The 19,165-nt window shown below is 63.6% G+C and overlaps 1 protein-coding gene across 2 annotated transcripts in view; it reads right to left on the reverse strand.

The window, feature by feature from the left end:
- Window positions 1–19,165, reverse strand: part of RAI1 (retinoic acid induced 1) — a 107,311-nt gene that overhangs the window by 70,849 nt on the left and 17,297 nt on the right. The window contains exons 1-2 of one of the 2 annotated variants that reach the window (XM_068530900.1): window positions 2,662–2,720; window positions 1,082–1,219 (exon numbers count right to left, since the gene is read on the reverse strand). The gene's annotated coding sequence lies outside the window, so the exon portion shown is untranslated. Of the gene's footprint in view, window positions 1–1,081; window positions 1,220–2,661; window positions 2,721–19,165 lie in introns of those variants that run through there. The other variant, XM_068530899.1, reaches the window with a different exon arrangement.

Genomic DNA, 19,165 nt, shown 5'->3' on the forward strand with positions numbered 1-19,165 from the left:
TCCGTCACACACACACACATCACCCTCGGGATCACCTCTGAAGCCCGCATTGTACAGGAGGGGAGGAGGCTGCGGGGGGGGGGGGGGGGGCTCGACGTGCCTGGAGTCACCAGCCAATCACCAAGCCCGAGAGAGGCTGGAACCCACGACCCGGGCCCCGAACCCAAGCCTCGGGCCTCCGCTGCGCACCCCACCCCGCCCGACCCATCCGACGTCAACATCTCTAACCCAAACAAGCCCCTCCCCCTAAGGAGTCCCCCTCCCCCTTTCCCCGGCCGGGGTCAGCAGCCCCCGGGAGAGACCGAGCTTCGACCCCCCCCCCCGCCTCCCCCCGCAACCGCACAGGCGTGAGCTTTCATTGTCAACCTGGCCGCTGGGGCGCGCGCGAGGCGGCGGTGCAGGGCAGGGGAGCTATCGCGGCCAGTGGGGAGGGGTCTCCAGGAGAAGTGTTTAGAGCAGCTCCTCTCTGTCCAGATCCGGAAGCCGCCGGGGGAGGAGGAAGGCGGGGGCGGGGAGAGCGCGACCTCCGAGCTCGCGGGCTGCGAGGAGGGGCCGCGGCGGCCGGAGGAAGCGCCCGAGGCGTCGGGGGCGCCGAGTCCCCCGGGAGGCTGCGCTCTCGGGAAGTTTCCCACCGGTGGCCCGGAGCAGGACGGGGCGCGCAGACACCCCTCCCCGCCTGACCAGTTCCCGGGCGCAGATTGCGAACTTGAGCAAACTCCTTCCTTCCCCGCGTCCCTCCCCTCCCGTCCGCGGCCACCAGCCCCGCCATCTCAGACCCCAGCCTTAGGCCAGTGGCACTGTCGCCAAGACCCCTCACCTATGTATGGTGGAGAAAAGGGGAGGGAGGAATCCCCAGCACAACCAAACTGCGGCCAAAAGAAAGAAAAAAGAAATTCCTTCTGAGACCGATTTCCTCAACCGGTGTGGAAAAACCCCAAACAGGCAGATCTGCAACTCTAGCCAAGATCGCGGCGCGACGGGAGGGGTCCCGGGGGCGGGCGGCGACCCCCGCCGGCAGCCCCGGGAGCCCTCGCGCCCGGATCGGCCCCCCGAAGACACAAAGCTCCGCCGCCAACAATACCTGCGGGTTCCTCCTGGGTCTCCCGGGCGCCGGCGCTGCGCGTCTCGCCGCCTCCCTTCCCCGCGCCGCCTCTCCTCCTCCTCAGCTCGCGCGCGCTCTCTCCTCGTTTCTTCCAGAACGCGGCGGCCGGATGAGATCCTTGGGAGAAAAAAATGTGAGCGCTCGCACGGTTCCTTTCTCTCCGCCCGCCGCTCGCGGCGGCCCGGGGCTCGCTCCTTTCTCCCTCGCGCTCCCGCGCGCGCCGCGCCTCTAGCGCCCCGCGTTTCCTTCTCAGCAGACCCTGCGAGCGCCCTCAGTAGCCATTATTCACGGGCCACCGGGGGCAGGAGGTAGAGACAGCCCAGTGGCCGCATCCACTCGGCGAGCGCGATGCGGGCGCGGGGCGCGCGCGGGGAGGGGCGCGCGATGAGGGGGCTTGGCTGCGCGCAGCCCGCGCCCCAGACGCGGGGGAGGGGAGGAGGCGGAGGGGGCAGGGAAGGAGGAGGCGGGGGAGGAGCGGGAGCTGGTGAAGGGAGCGGGAGGAGGGGGCGCCGGGGAGACGCTCCCGCGGCTCTCACCGCAGGGGCTCGGGGTCAACGGCTAGGAGGCTCCGAGGCGCTTAGAGACCGGGCGGGGGGGTGGGGTGTGTGGGGGGTGAGTGTCTTCGTGCGCGCGCGCGCGCGCGCGCGCGTCAGAAATGGAAGGGGAGGGAGGGAACGCTTTAATATTTTCCCAGTGACTTACGAGCCCGTGGATGAGCTCCTGGCTGCGCGCTTGGGCCCGTGTGTGTATCAGTGTGGCTGTGTGTTTCTGGCCTGTCTTCCGTGTGACTATCACGGGGCTTGGGGGCCTGCGGCCAGCTTGTGAACGTGCTTCTGGGTCTCAGGGGCACGGAGTGATGCGGTGCCTGTGTGGGGTTGTGTGCGATTGTTTATCGAGGGGTGCGGGACTGCGCCTGTGTGGGCCGTGTCTGCGTGAGGTTGTGTGTTTATGGGCTTGTGTCTGCGTGGGCCCGAGTGTGTCTCAGGGGTGTCGTGTCTCCGTGGGGGCTGGTTTGCGTGGGGCTGCGGTTGTAGGGGTGGTGGACCCGTGCAGGGCGGGGGTGCGCTCGCAGGCGGCCTTATGTGGGGCTGGCGGGGCAGTGTTCTGCGTGCGGGGCCGAGGCCTGGCTTGTGAGGAGGTGGGGGGGTCCGCGTGGCGTCGGGGACCGCACCGCCGCAGAAGAGGCGCTTGAAGCACGAACAGGTCGCGCTGGGGTCGGGGCGAAGCGAGACGAGTGGTGGCGGAGGAGAGAAGGCGGAGACCCGGGGGCCCGCATCCCGCCCCCACCCCACACGCCCGTCCGCACCAGAGACGCAGCTTGGAGATCCTGGCCCTGGCCAGCCCCGCGGTCCTAGAGGCACCGGGTTTGGAGGACCCTACCGGGCCGGGAAGACGCCTACGGGCTGGGGGTTAGCGGGGACCCAAGGCTCGGAGATCCGGGAGCAGCCCAGAAGCGCGCGGCGAGGGCTGCCCGCAGAGGCGGGTCGCGGTCCGGAGACGGCGGAGGACCAGGCCCAGACAAAGAAGAGTGGGGCCGGGGCCTCGAGGCGGGACCGTACCTCCGGTTCCCCCGCGGCCGAGGGGCGGCCCCTCCTCGCTCCAGTCCCGGGGCCGCCGCCGGAGCGGCCCCAGAGCCCCAGGGACGCGGAACTACGCGCCCCGGGCGGGGCCAAGGTGGGGGGCGGGGGTGAGCGTAGCAGGCAGGCGCCGCGCCCCGGGGCCATGATTGAGCGCTCGGCAGCCCGCCCCTCGCCCGGCAGCGCACCGCCCACGCAGCCATTCATTCATTCATCCATCCTCTCTCCATCCACCCACCTTCTATCCATACACGTGTCCGGCCTATCGTCCGTCCGCCCGATTATCGCGCCAGGGATCACCCTGATGCGTCAGAGCTGGCTCTCTCCACTTTCTCCTGCTCGCCAGTCTGTCCGTGCCATTCTCCTCGGCCGGCACCTTGCCTTCCCTCAGGCCCCTCTCTGTCTGGCAGGAGGGAGGAGTGCACCCCACGACCTGTCACACTCGGGCTTTGCTTTTCAGTGATTCAGGGGACCCCTGTCCCCGCCTACTAACCCCCCCACTAACGGATTCATACATCCTACACCCACCCCTGCCTTCTCCCCGCCCTCCCTGGCCTTCCCTGAGACCTGGTGAGGGCAGTGGCCAGTAGCACATCACACCACTGCTGGAGGGCCTCCTCAGCCCAGCCTTCTCTGGGCTGGGGATGGGAGCATTCGAGAGGGGGTTTATGAAGGATTGCTCTGCCCCCAGGTCCTGGTGGCACAGGGGCCATTAGGACCCCAGTGACCAGAACAGTCACTCCCAAACCTGCCATTTGTAAGGTGTCAACTGGGGATGAAAAAAAACAGGTTCCTGGGCTCTAGCCCAGACCTCATCAACCCAAGTGCCCAGAGCCTCTTCATAGGCTGTTCCCTCTGCCTGGGAATCAGCATCTCACAGCCAGGCTTGGGAGCCACTGGCCTGGAACATCTTACAGCCTGCCCAGTCCTGAGTGCCGCCGCCTGGGGCACAGAGCGGCCCTTTTTGCTCCCAGAAATGGACCCTCTAGGCTGACCCCAGACTCACCTGGGAAGGACGCACCAGAAACAGAGATGCCAACTGCAGGCACCTGATCCCACCAGCAGGCCCTGAGCAGCCTCTCCCCGCTCTGGGCTCTAGCCCCACCCCCCCATCTCTAAAATGCAGACTGCTTAATCGCCATCTTCGATTATCTGGCCTGGGAACCAGGGTCACTCAGTCCTGAGGCCGCTCAGCAAGCCAGGAGAGGCCCACTGTGTGCACCATTAGACAAGAGAGTCCCAATCCCTACTGGGACCCCCGACCCAGCCTCAGTGCCACCTGACCCACAGCCTCAGACCGTCCCTGCCACATTCTGACTCAGCCACCTCCTCCAGCCACCCACGGGCTACGTGGCAGGGGGGGAGAATGAGGATGGTAGTGGATGCCCCCTTCCCCTGCGGGGCAGGCACAGGCTCCCTCCCCTTCCTGGTTGCAGAGTGATCAGAAGAAAACAGCCTCACAGTGGCCAAAGCTCCCACACGATCAGCTCCCCCTGCCCCTCACCACTGTCTCCTTGCGGTTCCTTGAATTCACCAGGCACATTCTCACCTCAGGGCCTTTGCACTTGCTGGTCCTTCTGTCTGCAATGCTCTTCCCCACCTTCTAATGTACCATACAGTTCACTGACATATGTATTTTGTAGGAAGTTTTGTTTGCTCACTGGTGTATCCTCCGTGCCTGGAATGGTGCTTGGCACACATTCAGTAAGTATTTGGTGACTGAGTGAGTGAGCCTGACCCAGCCCGGGGCTTTCTCTTTGAACCCAGGGCCCCTCTGGAGAACAATGGGAGGGGATAGAAAACAGCGGGGCAAGGACAGATGGTATGACTCATCCAAGGTCACTCTAGGGCCCTTCATGGATTCTGGATTCCGAGCACGCGTCCTAAGAATCTGGAGGAATGAGATGGTGAGCCATGGCTCACCCCAAAGGAGGATAAGGGCGTGGCTGAGGGTCCAGATTCACACCTGCCAAAAAGGACACAGACCCCCTACCTGGCCAGGGTCCTTCCACCAGTGTTGTCATGGAAGGTGGTGAGGACAGCCCCTCATGGAAGGGATCTGCCAATCTCTGAGAGAAGCCAGGCTCAGAGCCATCAGAGGACTCGTCAAGAACACACAGCAGGACAAGCTGATCCCCACCTGACTGTAAGTTTCCAGAGCAGGCACTCAGTATGCACTTAGCAAAGGAATGAATGAAGTGACAGCATCAAGATTCAGGCTTAGGTCTGCACAGCCCCCAGCCCCTTGCCTGTCCCATCAGACCCTACTAGCAGGGTTCACGGGACTGTGGCGGCCGTGCCCAGCACACGGCGGGTCTTCTGTCCACACTGAGCCAGCTGCCTGGCTGGCTAGCTCCCTGCTCCGGCCAGGGGTCTGAGTCCGTGGCCCACCACCTGAGTACTGCACCAGGCTCGGCGGGGAGAGGGGATGCCCTCGCGTGGCTGGCGGGAGAGTCCTGTGGGCCTGGGTGGGGTGTTCACAGTCTCAAAGGGCCGCTGCTTCCTGGGGAGGCGTGGCTGCAGTCAGAGAGCCAGGGCTTGGACTGGCGGCCCTTCACTCGCCCAGCACTGTCTGCAAAGCCGCCTTCCTGCAAAGCCTGTGTCCAAATGCTGTCCAGGGTGAAATAATAAACAGGGACCCCAGGCGGGCAATGCGGTCAGCGGGGCTGCCAGATGTTGGGCTCACTGACAGGCCATCAGGGAAGGGGTGAGCCAGGCGCCACCCTGGTGGGCACGAGAGGCGGATAAAAGGGACGTGCACTCCAGACACCAGGCCAGGCGGGTGCTACCGAGATCCAGAAGTCTCGTTCAAGCTCAGCCCTGCTCTGGTGACCCCCAGGCCTCCTGGCCTCAAGGGGGCTGCAGCTCGCCAAGGAGAGGACGCAGCGCCAGGTATCTGGCCTGCAGGGGCGCAGGCCTGGGGTCAGAGGTGCACCAGCAATTTCAAGTTTCCATCTTTCCCTCATCTCGGCCACCCTCCCCATTTCAGAGACAGGGTCCCTGAGGTCCAGATGGCTGACTGGCCCACCGTCACCCAACTGCTTGGCCCATATTTACTGAGCACCTACTATGTTCCAGGACCGTTCATGTTCCAGTAACTCAATCCTGCACGTGAGGATTCAGAACAAGGAACAAGACAAAGCTCCCCTTCTTCCTCGTCGGGACACTGTCAAGAAACTGCATGAGTGAGCGAGTTCCGTGGTCTGTGACATTTAGGGGAGGTGTGCTGTGACAAATAAATGAAGCTGGGGAGGGGGCCGGGAGTACCCGGGGCGGGGATGCTGTTTTCCTGTCGCTGGCCAGGGAACTGGCACTTGAAACAGGTGAGAACAGACCTGAAACACGAAGGCGGTGAGGCAGGCAGCTACCGGGGGTAGAGCTGTGCAGACAGAGGGGACGGCAAGGACGGAGGAGGCCCAGAGGCCGGCGGCCAGAGTGGAGGTGCAATGGGGCACGTGGGGGGAAACAGGGACAGAGAAGGGTCAGGAGCCACCCACGGGCCCTTGTGCCCGTCTGTAAGGCCTGCAGCTCTCACGGGGCACGAGATGAGGTGTCCCTGCAGCGCTCTGAGCCAAGGAGGCCAGGGACCTCCACGGGTCCTCACAGGGGTGAGGCCAGGGCAGGAGCAGGGAGGCCAGGGAGGTGGCCTGGCCAGGACGGGGACCAGGGAGAGCCGAGAGGGTGTCCAGTTCTGGGTTTATTTTGGAGGCAGGGCTGACAGGATTAGCCGCTGCGGGCAGCCAGGTGGGCGCGTGGGGCGGGCTCCCCCAGCGGGAGGTCAATCCTCCTGCCCCTGTGACAGGGTCTGTGACCTTCACGCCCACTCTGTCAGCTCAGATGCCTCCACTGTTAGCAGATGTGCCAGGAGCCGTGCCCGCCTGGGTCAGCTCCGGTGACCTGACAAGTTGCGTCCACTCCGAGCCTCAGTTTCCCCTTCTTATGCACCTGTGGGTCCAGGGCAGCAGCCGAGGCCCGTGTACCTCCCTCCCCGCGGCTCCTGTCCACCTCACAGACCAGCAGGCAAGCCCGCCCCACGGATCGCTCCTTGACCCAACGTTTCTGGAGTGCCCAGCGGGTGCCAGGTGTTGTCAGGGCGCCGGGGAGACAGCAGAGAACAAGGCAGACCCGCACCCTGCCCTCGTGGGCCAACGTGGACAGCAAACGGCTCCCGCCCGCCTCCTTTTTCTCCCCAAACCCTCTCACGCCCAGCACGTCCTGAGAGCTGGGCCACAATGTGGACTCAGGGCAAAGAACTTGACGTTTTTGCTGGGGGCGGGGGAGGGGATCAGGAGTATAAATACCCAAGTCCCCTTAAGTTTGGGGCACATTTTCAGTCTGTTCATCTCCCCCACATCCCAGGGGCCGGCAGGAGAGGTTGCAGGGAGGTGTGGGGTCTCCCCATTTAGGTTCATGCCAGAGTCAGGGCAGGAGCAGGGCTGCGTGGCGCCCATCTCTCCTGCCCGGGGCTGGCCTGTGGCCCTGGGGCTGCCTGCGCTGGGGTATGCTCACCGTGCCTGCTGAATGTCAGGCCAAGACCAGTGCTTCTTCCCCCTGCCTTTGATCTGTACGACCTTTGATCTCTGCCATCTGTCTGTCCATCCTTCCTTTCTACACTGGTGGGAGGCCACCAGATGAGGTCACATAACTTCGTACTCAGATAGGGCACACCCACCTGCTAGGGGACCCTCTTCCCTGGGTGTGGGACCTGGCCTGGAGGTCCCAAACTTTCTCTCTCTCACACACTCACCCTGCCAGTAGCCTCCGAAGCCTCCCTCTGCTGGGGGATCCAGGCCAGTGCAGCCCCATCGCCCTGCCCCCCGCCATCACCTTCCTCTCTCAGCGTCCCAGCACACCTGAAGATGCTGGATTCTGTCCCTGAGCTTGGAGACTGCGAGTCCCCGGATTTGGAGAGCGGATCAGTGGGGGGAAAAGAAGAGGGAAGGAAGACAGATGGACGGACGGGAAGTGCAGATGAAGGACAGAGGGCAGGGGGGAAGGAAGGAGGGTGAGAGATGAGAGCAGAGTAGAGGGAAGAAGGGAGCCTGGAGGAGAGGGTGGGCAGGGGTCTCCCGGTGCCTCTCCCGCTCTGCATTCTCTGGAAAGGTCCTGGGACCGGAGGGGACACCTTGGTTCCTGCCTGTGACCAAGGCCACCCACTCCTGGCACTTCTGGCCTGGCTGGGATCCTGACTTGGCCCTGGGAGCAGCTCCTGGCAGCCACATGCCTGCTTGGTGCCCAGCAGGGCCCACCGAGGGGCTGGGGGCCGCAGTGTGGCTGAGGCCTAACCAGTCCACGGCACCAACGCGGATGAACCCCTGGCCCCAGCCACAGACCGACCCCCGCCCTCTGCCGGGGATGGACTTCTGACCCCAGCCATAGTCTCTAGCCACAGGCTGACCTCTGACCCCGCCCCAGCCTCAACCCTGATGCTGGCAGAGGCCTACTGTGGTGACCATCCTGTGGACGTGTTCCTCTGGGGACCATGTAGGAAGAAGGGAAAAGGCCCAGTTCAGGGCCACTCACCCCCCAGGTAAGAAGCACCATCAAGCCCACAGTGGCCCACACAGAGGCCTCAGGCCTGCGGTGACTGGGGAGGCTGGACGCACACACGCAGCCAGGCCCCAGGGCACAGCCCCCGACACAGGCAAACAGACATGTAAAGACACACACAGGTACCAGCACACACACGTGTGCACACGCAGACTGTCCCTGCCCCCTGCCCCTTCTCGCTGGGCCACATGGCCCCTCCGGCCCAGGCCCAGGGGCTCCCTAGGCATCAGCGAATGGGAGCGACAACAGACAGCCCTCCACTTCCTCACGGCCCCTCCTTGGGCCCCAGTGGCTTCCTCTGCCCGCCTGGGAGGGAGCCCAGCAAGAGGGCGAGCGTTGCTCCCTCCCCCAAACAGCCCCCACTTCACACAGCAGATGGAGGCGGTCAGGACGTGCACACACACACTCCCGATTAGACACACACGTGCTCTGATAGATGCACACAGGGCGTGTATGCATGTGCGCGGGGCACAGGGTGAGGGCACGCAGAGAACTCCTCTGTGACAGCGCCACACACACCCACACCTGCCTCCGAGTCATCGCCCGACCCCCCGCGCTCGTCGTGCCCCTACCTCTGGTGGCTCACGTGACCCCCCCAGCCCCTTCCCAGCTCCGCTCAGAGCTCCTGGGGCCTCTGCCCTCCCTCGACTTGGTGGCTCCAGGGATGCGGCCCCCAGGGACTCTCCTGGCCCACAGCCCCCGGCACCTGAGGACCCGAGTCCTCCTGACCTTGTCCCGCCTGGCCCCAGGCTGCTTGTGGCACGCTCTTGCTAAGGGGGACCCAGTCCCCTGCCCCAGCTGCAGGATGAGGGAGGCCCGGGCCCAGTTTCTCCAGGGGCAGGTGAATCCCGGGGACATTCACATCAAAAGCCTGAATTCAGGGCCTCCTGGATCTGCAGAGACTGTCCTCTGGAAGGATGGAGGAGAAACTGCTGGCGGGTGTGGGCGGGGGCCGTTTGGGGAGCTGCGTGAGTGTGAGTGTGTGAGGATGGGGGAGGGGGAGGGGAAGGGAAGGGGAGGGGAGGGGAGGGGAGGGGATCTCTGTCCTTGGGCTCCTCCTCCTAGTCTGGCTTCATCCCAAATTCCCTGGTGGAAGCCGGGTGGGGGCAGGGGTGGCGGGTGGAGATGGCGCCAACTCCACCAAGCGCTCCCCGGGGAACCGTCCCAGCAGCCTTGGAGGTAGGTGTCTTCAGCCCACCTCAGAGACACGGAAACTGGGGCTGGGGGAGCAGAAGAGCAAGGCACAGGCCTGGGTGACTTCAGGTCCAGCCCGAACCGCCGCGCTGTCCCCAGAGCTTCTCGAGGAGCCGCTCTCATGCACCTGTTACGCCCCGGCCCCAGCCCCGCGCAGCCCACCCGGCACACGTGTGGAAGAAAGGGGTCCAACCCTGGCTTCAGACGCCCTGCTGGGCTCTCCAGGAGAGTTAGTGGGAGCTGAGGTCACCACACTCCCAGACACCCTGAACCGGGAAAGGCAGGCCCCCACCTGCCCCCAGAGCAAGTCCAGCTCTGCCATATCCCGGCTGTGTGTCCCTGGGCAGCTCCACACCCTCTCTGGGCCCGGTGTCCGCAGCTGAGAAGAGGGATAAGCGTCTGCTCCTGCCTGTGGGTGACAGTGGCGGGGGATGGGAGTGGGGCAGACACGGGCTGGACAGCAGGCTTCTAGGCTGTAATAGCTCTCTCCCTGACGTTAGCAAAAAGCTCACAGTGTGCGACCAGGAGACTCCTCCCAAACCTAGGACCAAAACAGATGTGAGGACCCTTCACTGGACAAGCTGACAGGGCCGAGAGCCAAGTCCAACCAGCCACGACTAGCAGCGTTTCCAGCGGCTCCCCTGCGCTTCGGGCGGAGGGGGGAGGCCGATTGCTGGTCAGCTTCCTACAGGGTCCACACGCTCCCGGGACCTGTGGCAACAGACTCACTCAGCGGCTTCCCATTGCATTTCTCAGCCTCGGTTTTTTCACCTTTAAAAGGGGGTGTTGATTAATGGAAATTAGCACGTGGAAGTCACTGTGGGATTTGCCTGCTTTATCTCTGAGGATGATTATTCCCTTCTGGTCTATGGAGAGAGCTGAGTTTTCAGCCTCTGGGATGAGTATCAAATTCCAGTTCCATGGCGATGGTCTGAACGCTGCATGTGGTCACCCTACTCAGCCGTGCTCCTGGGGCAGAGGCCCAGCCCCGCTTCGTCCCAGAACCGCACGGCCACCGACACCGCCCTGGGCTGCTAATCCCCAGATCCCTCCACAGCCTCCCAGCAGCCAAGTGCAGGGCAAGGAGGCGCCGGGAGCCCCATGCCACACACCCAGAAACTAGGGCTCAGAGAGGGAGGTGAGGAGGAGTAGAAGCAACAGGAAGACAGCTTTCGCCTCCATATAAGGAAGAACTTGCTCACAGGCAAGAGCTGCCCAGGAATGGAACGAGCCTGCCGCCTGGGGAGGTGGTGAGCGGCCTGTGGCTGACGGCGTGCAAGCAGACAAAGGGGGTCTCCGGGTGGGGGCGCCACGCAGGCAGCACGCACGCAGGCCGGGGGAGGGCCGCGGGGATCTCTGGTCCTGTGACTTGACCGAGAACACGTGAGCAGGCACGGAATTCCAGAAGGTCAGAGCTGGGGGCCAGAGCTGCCACGTGAAAGCCCGCAGACCCACAGACGGCATCTGAAACGGGCTGGAGAAAGGGGCCCAGCCCTCCAATCGATTCCCTACCCCCCCCCCCATCACGAAGCACTTAACCTTCAGAGGAAAATTCCTACTTTTAATTTTAGAAGTTGGAAAGTATACAAAAGTAGAAAGGAAAAAAAGCCAAAGTCCCCCTCGCCCTGGGACAGTTACCACTAACACTTCCTTCCAATCTTCTCTACGTACATCAGTTTCGGTTAGAAATCCTGGTGTGCTCTAAACTTTAAAAAATTAAGATACAATTCACATACTATAAAATTCACCCTTTTAAAGCAGTTTTTGGTATATGCACAGAGTTGTGCAACCATCACCACTATTTATTTCCAGAACATTTTCATCAGAAAGAAACCGGTACCCATGAGCAGTCACCCCAGTCTCCCCCACACCACAGCTCCTGTCAACCGCTCATCTGCTCTCCGTCTTTAGGGGCCAGGGCAGCACCTCTTCCCGGCCTCCCTGTGCCCACCCCGGCCCCCTTCAGCCCTCTGGCAGCCTAGAGAGCCTGCTGAAACCCAAGTCAGATCATATCCCTCCCGCCCGCCCGCCCGCCCTCAGAACCCTCCGTGGCTCCCACCTCACCCGAGCTACAACCACACTTACACCTCGGCCCACAGTCCCGTGCAATTGGACCTCTGCTGCCTCACCTCCTCCCACCCTCCCCTTCGCTCCCTCTGCTATAGGTACGCTGGCCTCCATCAAGCATGGTCCTGCCCCAGGGCCTTTGCACCAGCTGTTCCTCTCACCTGGAACACGCTTCTGCTAGGCTCAACTTTCCCCACCACTCCCTGTAGTTCTGCTTTCTTCTTCTTCTCCTTCAGGACACACCACCTGACATTCTTTCTGTCCCATCTTCTCCACTAAAATGGCAGCTCGCACCTAGCACTGAGTTGCAGTTCAGTGAATATTTGGGTTGTTTCCAATAGAACAAGCAATGTAAAGGAGCACACGCAAAACCCACGCGCCTACAGAGCCGTCGTTGTGAACTGGCCGCCCCTCTGCCTGTGGGCATGCGAGGTGCAAGCCACACGGTGCCTCTCCAAACCTTGCCAGGGGAGTTCTGAAAACTCGGATCTGGTCATCCATGCCGCACAGCCGCAGGACGTCAGCAGGCGGTGAGGCTCCCGCAAAGGCCCAGCCGACCCTGCCCAATCCCAGCTACAGCCCGGCCCCTCCCCAGGCCCCGGAGCTCCCACCACCCTAGCAGCTGCTGCAGACGGTGCCTGCTCTCGCTGTGGTCCCACACCTGCTAAGGGACCCCACCTCACGTGCCCCCTCGGGTGCCCCCCCACCTCCCCCTCTGACAGAGCTAGGGGGCACCCTCTCCCTCCCAGCCTCCCCTGGCCCTGGCTGCGCCCAGCACACAGTAGGGCACATAGGAGGCAGGAAGCTGCGTTAAGGGGCTGAGTGAACGGCCCCGCCCTGAGGGCTCTACTGTAACGCGCGCACCCCTCGAAGGGTCCGGCTGGGGTCACGCTCAGTGCCCACACTTGCCAACCACCTACTGTGCGCTGGCAGGAGACACAGCAATGGAAAACCCAGGACAGCCCTGGGGGGTGGGGGGGAGGTCAGGTACAGAGAAGAGGTGGGAGGGCTGGAGCCCAGATGTGCCGCTGCTGTCGGGCCCGCACGTGCGTGTGTTCGCATTCACGCTGACGACAGCAGGCTCCACAGTGGGCAGAGCCCGGAGTTCTCCCAGGGCCTCGGTCTCCCCCTCTGCATGCAGGGCTCCCCAGATTGCCAGCCTCCCTGGCCCCACGGCTCAGTCCCGCCTCCCCGGAGAGGTTTTCCGGGTACTGCGGCCCTGCCTTCTCATCCATCAGGACTTTGCTGCATTCCTGTGAGTCATTCTCCAAACAAACCCGTTCGAGGAAGAGAAGGGAGCAGGGGAGGGTAAGAGGGGAGGCTCCATGTGAACCCAGCTCTGCCTCCCACCCACTCCCCCTCCACACCCCCTCCGATGCACACGTGGGGCCCCCAGGAGAGCTCTGGAGTAAGTCTGGTCAGTTGTGCTGTGGAGTTGCTGTGTGACCTTGGGCAAGACCCTTGCCCTCTCTGGGCCTCTGGAGAAGATAGCCCTGAAGGTCCCCAGCTATAGGATGCACGGGCTTCCGCAGGGGCTGTCTGTCACAAAGGAGGCAGGGTGTGAGGGAGGTGTGCCCGGGGTGCCCGATGCGGCTCTTCCCACTTCCTTTTCTGTCTCCCCACCTCTGCAGTGAGGAGGGCAAGGACTCAGTAGGCAGGGGGCCGAGGAGCGGGCAGAGCAGCTTGTGCCAGTCACAGGGCTCAGGCCTGCCTCGCCCGCCCGCCGCGGGACCAGCGAGGCCTCCAGCGGAAGGCCCATCCCCTGCACCAAGGGCGCTGGGCAGGCCTCCTCCGCGGGGCCAGGAGAGAGGGGGGTCTCTGGGCAGAGCCCAGCTCTGGGGTGGGGGATGGGACACCGCCTAAGCCAGGAGGAAAAGTCCCCACAGCAGCAGCGGGCAGCGAGTCTCTGGCTGCGTCTGTGTGCGTCATTCCGTGTGCGCGCACGCGTGTGCGTGTCAGTAGAGCGGCTCCCCCCAGAGTCAGTGGCTGTTTCTCAGTGAGAAGCTGGCCTCTGAGTCACCCTCACTGCGGCCACCAGTTCTGACCGGGGCACGTGCAGCAGCCCGACGCCCTCGTCCGCGTGTCCGTCTGTGCCTCGGGATCCGGCTGGTCCGAGGCCAGCTGGCACACCTGTGTGTGTGTGAGACGCAGGCTGTGCGGGCCGTGGAAGGGCTAGGAGCACCCACGAGCGTGCCCACAGCGTGGCGGCTGGCGTCCAGGGTGAGCGCCCAGCTGGAGGACCTCCTCCCGAGGCACGACTCCGGGGGCTGCCCCTCGAGGCTCCCGCTCTCCGGCTCCAGAACAAGCAGCTTCCAACCCTGGGAGCTGCACCCACGCATGCGCCCCGGCCTGGGGCTCATATCTGGGGGCCCCTTGACACTCAGAGCAAAGCTGCCGGCCACGTGCCTGGGCACGGACTCTGGACCCGGTATTAGGGTGCAAGGAGCCCGGGCAGGGGCCCGCCCGCCTTCCCAAGGCCCAGCAGGTCCTGGGTCAGGCCTGGAGGCCACAGCCTGGCCCAGAGGAGGGAGGTCAGCGGCCTGCAAGGGCACGGGGGGCAGGCGGCAGACCCAGGGCTGCGAGGACAGAGACCCTGGGGGGCAGCCAGGGGTGCTCAGCCACTGCTCCCAGCTGGGACGAGGGAGGGTCAGCTTATAGGCACAACGGAACAGGGGTAACCAGAGCCGGAGGCCAGGAGGCCAGCAGGGCCCCCGGAGCCCAGGGTGATGAGGAGGAAGTGGGGGCTATGGGCGGAGAAGGGGAGTTTCTGAGCGTGTGGGAGAGACCAAACGGGGGGACTGAGAGGAACAGCCACACAGGACAGGACGGGGGCTCCCAGCTCTGCCCCGACCCAGGCTGGGATGTGGACCGTCCTCCTCACGGGTGGAGGCCAGGGGCTGGCACTGCGGTGGTTTCCGGGCTGCTGCCCGACCACGCAGGAGACCCCCGGGTTGCAGTCCCGCTCCTACTGTAAGTCTCTTCTCCCTGGGCCTCAGCCTCCCCACCTGTAAAAGGGGCACCCCGGCCCACCCTGCCCCTGAGCGCGCTCCCCTCTGTGCCTGGAGCTGGGGGCGGGGCACAGGACTCACCCCCCAGCTCCCCGCAGTTGCAAAGCTGGGATGCTGTGGGCACTTCCACCCGGGCTAGAGGATTTGAGCGCATACAGGACAGGCTTGGGTCAGTGTGCTGGTGCCCAGCCCAGGACAGGGACCTGGTCTCCAGACTCTGGGCCATCGCTCTGTGTCCCTCACCTTGTCTGGAACCCCTCGGTTACAAGAAGGAGAGTGTGGGTAGAGACGGCCACCGCTGAAGGATGGGGGCTCGGGGACACGGGGACACAGAGTCTCCCTGGGTCTCAAGCGTGACAAACGATGCACTGTCTGGGGACGTCACAGCAGGCGTGCAAGATGTAGGAGGCTGTGACCCACCGAGGCCGATCCCGCCCGGGAGCGCCAAGACCTCAGGATTCCACCTGGTCCCCCAGCCTCACCCGGGAGGGAGAGCAGCCGGAGGGGCGGGCAGGAGGACGTGGGAGCCAAGCCCTCGATCCGGGCCGCGGGCACGCACATTCACCAAGGGGTCTCCCCCTGGAGGGCAGCCCCCACTCCTGCTGCTTCCTCCAGGTCACATACACTTGGAGAGGGCCCGGGCCTGCAGGCTGAGCGGTCCTGGAGGGCAAAGGGAGCAGAGAGGGGGGTGCAGGGGAGCTGGAGGGGGAGGGGGACGAGGGTGGCGGGGTACCCACTCCTCTATTTCTGGGAAGTGGGGTGGGCGGTAGCCTCTGAGGCCCATCAGGCTGCAGGGCCTGAGGACTCCAGGAAACTCCTCCTGCTCTCTGAGCTCTGCTGGCCCCTCAAGTCCCCAGGGAGCCTGTGAGCTCCTAGGTCAGCTCAGGGCAGCTCTCTTGGGGTGAAAGCCAAGTCGGCCGTGGTCAGAGGCCTTTCCCGATCCCTCCCCCACTCCACCCATCACACTGGCCTCTTCGCTTGTTTTTGCAACATCTGCAGCACGTTCCTGCCTCAGGACCTTTGCACGGCCATTCCCCCCAGATGTCCCCCAGGTTCACCGACCTCCCTCAAGTCGCCTGCTCAGGAGGCCTTTCCTGACTCCCCAGTTTGAAGCTGCAAACAGCTCCCCGACTCCTGTGCTATTTTTTCCTCACTGCATTTATCGCTTTCTAATATCCTCTGTGGTACCGTCTCCCATCAGAACAGACGCTCCAGCAGGGCAGGACCTCGGCCTTGTTCATCCACGTGCACCCAGAACAGCACCTGGCACAGGGCAGGGGCTCAGTAAATGCGTGGGAATGGGTACAACACCCTGTTCTCTGAGACAGGAGGGCCTCCATTTGAATGGTGAAACCTTTATAACGTTCCCCCTGTCGAAGTTTCAATCCTCTTTTCTCCTGAGACGGCACAGAGAAGACACACGTGCCACCCCTCCCAGCCCAGGCCCACCCCCAAATCAGTGGTTGGATCTGGGGCAGGAAGGGTGGTCATCCTCTTCCTTCAGTCTGCTGACCAACCTGCATCCTAGACGTCACCCCTGGATGTTGCTCAGGCACTGACCGCATTGATCCCCCAAACCTTCTCCATCCCTGTGCAGGGCCGCCCCTACCCACCCACCACTCCCCCGGGACCACTGGCCGTCCCCCAGGCTCTTCCTGTGCCTGCCTTTCCTCTTCAGACCCCTGTCCGGCCCTTGCCCACCTGTGTCCTCGGCCTGGCTGCTACCTGGTCTCCCTCTCCAAGTGCCGGCCTTCTGTTTTTCCCGTGATTCAGCCTCATCTTTCAGCCCAGAGCACCGCGCCAAAGGCCGAAGTCTCCCTCCAGCCTGGCCGTGCCCTGGCCCCAGCCCCGCTGGCCACACCCAACCGCCCAGGTCTCGTGTCACCTCTCAGCCTTTGCTGGAGCAGCAGCTGCTGCCCGGCTGGCTCAGCAAGTCTGCCGCCCGCCGCCCTTTCAGGGTGCCCCCACCGCTGGCCCTCTCTGGGCCGGGCACCGCCACTCTGCACAACGACCTCCAGCTCCCCACCGTCCTGTGGGCTCCCTCAGGCCAATGAACAGGTGCTCAAGGAACACCTGCTGAATAAGTGAATGAATGATGTGAACCGATTGGCGAGAAGGTGAATAAACGAGCGAGAGTCTGAGAGGAAGGACTCTGGGAACAGGTCGGCAATAACGCTCTGTTTTTTGCCAGGTCTCCTCCACGGCTCACAGTTCTCCGGTACGGACCTGGCAGGGGCACACGTGAACACGATGCTGACGAAAAGTCACGATGCATCAGTCCGAATGGGCTAGGCTATGTTGCTGTAACAAATCCCCCGGACCTCAAGGGCTTAAAGCAAAACAACAAAGGTTTATTTCTCGTTCGCACTGCAGGTCCGGCAGGGCGGCAGGGAGGCTCCTGCTCACCAAGTCGTCACACCTGGGCCAAGGGAAAGAGGCCTGGCAGGTGGCCCTGGCAGTGACACACCCAGCCAGGGAGGGACACATGTCTCATTGGCCAGACCTGGTCACATGACCCCAACCAACCACAAGCCGTCCCAGAAGCTCATCCTACCATGGGCTCGGGAGGATGGGGCACCAGGAGTTTGGACCAAAAGCTCGACTGACACCTCTGATGAGACCACCACCGATACCAACAGCAGAGGCCACTCATCCAGCACTTCCTGTGCCCTGGACGCTGGCCTGAGGCCCAAAGTGGAATTTCCCTTAATGCTCACGCGTTATTCTGAGGCCAGTGCCACGAACAGCCCCATTTTCCTGATGAGATCACTGAAGCCCAGACACTGAAGTGACTGACTCACCGAGATCACCCAGCTGGGACGTGGGGACCCCGAGGTCGGAACTCAACGTTGGTAATTCCGGGCCCTCATGAACCCCCCCCCAATGGAGCCCACTGCTGGGCACAGGCTCTCAGCTTCCTCCACCGAGGCCAGCCGGGGGCAAGGACTGCGCTGGTCGGATGACCGTCCCCACCAGAAACAGCCTCCTTGCCCTGCCGTGTCCCATATCCAGACATCCCCGATGCTGGTCCCAAATTTCACGGATAGAAACGGAGGCCCAGAGGGAGGGGTAACCGGGCCAAGGTCACCCCGTGGGGCTGTGCGTGGCAGAGACGAGGTCGCAAGTCCCTGTTCACTGTGGCCTGACTGTCCCACCTGCCCTGACAGCACTGGGTGCCGCGGGCATCCACAGCCTCAACCAGGGACGCTCAGGAGTGAGGGTGCTGATATACACTCCCCCTTCCTGCAGGCAGGTCCACTGAGGTAGTGTCCCCAGTTCCAGGCCAGCAAGCCTGTGGCCCTGACCACCCGGGCCACTCTCTGAGGAGCTGGGCTGAGCAGCCGGCACCTGCTCCCAGGGACAGTCCCATCGGGGAGGCCAAAGAGGGACGGACGGAGGTAAGTCTCTCCTCCAAGGTGTCACCTCCAGGACTTCTGAAAACAAGGCCGGGTGACCTTCAGAGAAGCCACATTGGGGAGGGGGGGTTTGTGCAGAGTGGCAAGGAACAAAAGAAAAGGGGGCAGTGGAGTTTGAGAAAAGACCCACCTGGAGTCAGATCCCAGCTCTGCTCTGTGACCTGAACCTCCCCAAGCCTCCGTTTCCTCATCTGTAAAATGGGGTTGTGAGCGGGAGTACAGATGACACACCCCATACCTGATACAAACGCTGTGGCCGTTATGGTTGTTATTGGTATTTTTTTGCCCACCACGCCGCCCCCCCCATCAACCTGAGCCCCAGACCTTGATTCACATATTTCTTGAACTACAGGGGTCCCCCACCAGAAAGATTACGGGCGCAGACTCTCGCCCTGGCTGCCACTAGAATGCGCTCCTCTCACCTGGTCCCTCCCAAAGGTTCTGTGCCCAAGAGCTAGGTCAGAAAGAGCCCCCACCTGTACCCAAACCCCGCCCGCATCCACGCCCCAAGCAGTGCCACTGGCTCAGTGTGGCCGGCCCTCAGCCCAGCCTCCAGGGGCAGCCGTCCTCCCAGCCGCCTCCTCTGCCCGGAAGCCTGGAGTCTCCGAGTCCCCTTACCCACTAAGCCCCCGCCCCGCCAGCTGCTGGGGGGCGGCGGGCAGCAGAACCTTCCAGCACCTAGGAACCCTACGCCCAGCTCCCCAGCCCAATCCTCGGCCCACAGCACGTGTGGAGCATCTGCTACGTGCCGTCCACCCAGAGAGACACAGCTGCGAAGGGCCAGGCCCACTTCCCCGCCAGCCCACAGTCCAGCTGCGCAGACCCGCGGGGACACACGCAGGCTTGAAGGCGCACAGACCTGCCCCCCAGCTAAGCGCCTCTGGCCGCCGTCTCACCGCGCCAGCCTCAGCGCCTCCATCTGCACCAGGAGACGGGAGCAGGATCTGCCGCGTGGGTGGTACCGAGCTTCAAGCAGAGCCTGGCACACAGTAGGCGCTCAACCCGTGTAGGCCTCATTTCTCCCCTAGACGGGCCAGGGCAGAGCCAATGGAGACCGCCCTCCAGCTTTCCACCACCTCATTAAACAGGGAGGACTGTCCGCCCGGCTGGGATGCCACCTGACGCCCCTGGCAGCCTGCCCGTTCACCTCCATCCTGTCTGCAAGGACACTGGACCAGCACGGAGCAGGCCGAGTCCTGGCTGCAGGCCAGCTGTGCCAGGACCCCAGGAAAACAGAAGAGGCCCACCCAG

Source organism: Eschrichtius robustus, chromosome 20 (assembly GCF_028021215.1).
Source record: "Eschrichtius robustus isolate mEscRob2 chromosome 20, mEscRob2.pri, whole genome shotgun sequence".
Lineage (NCBI taxonomy): Eukaryota > Metazoa > Chordata > Mammalia > Artiodactyla > Eschrichtiidae > Eschrichtius > Eschrichtius robustus.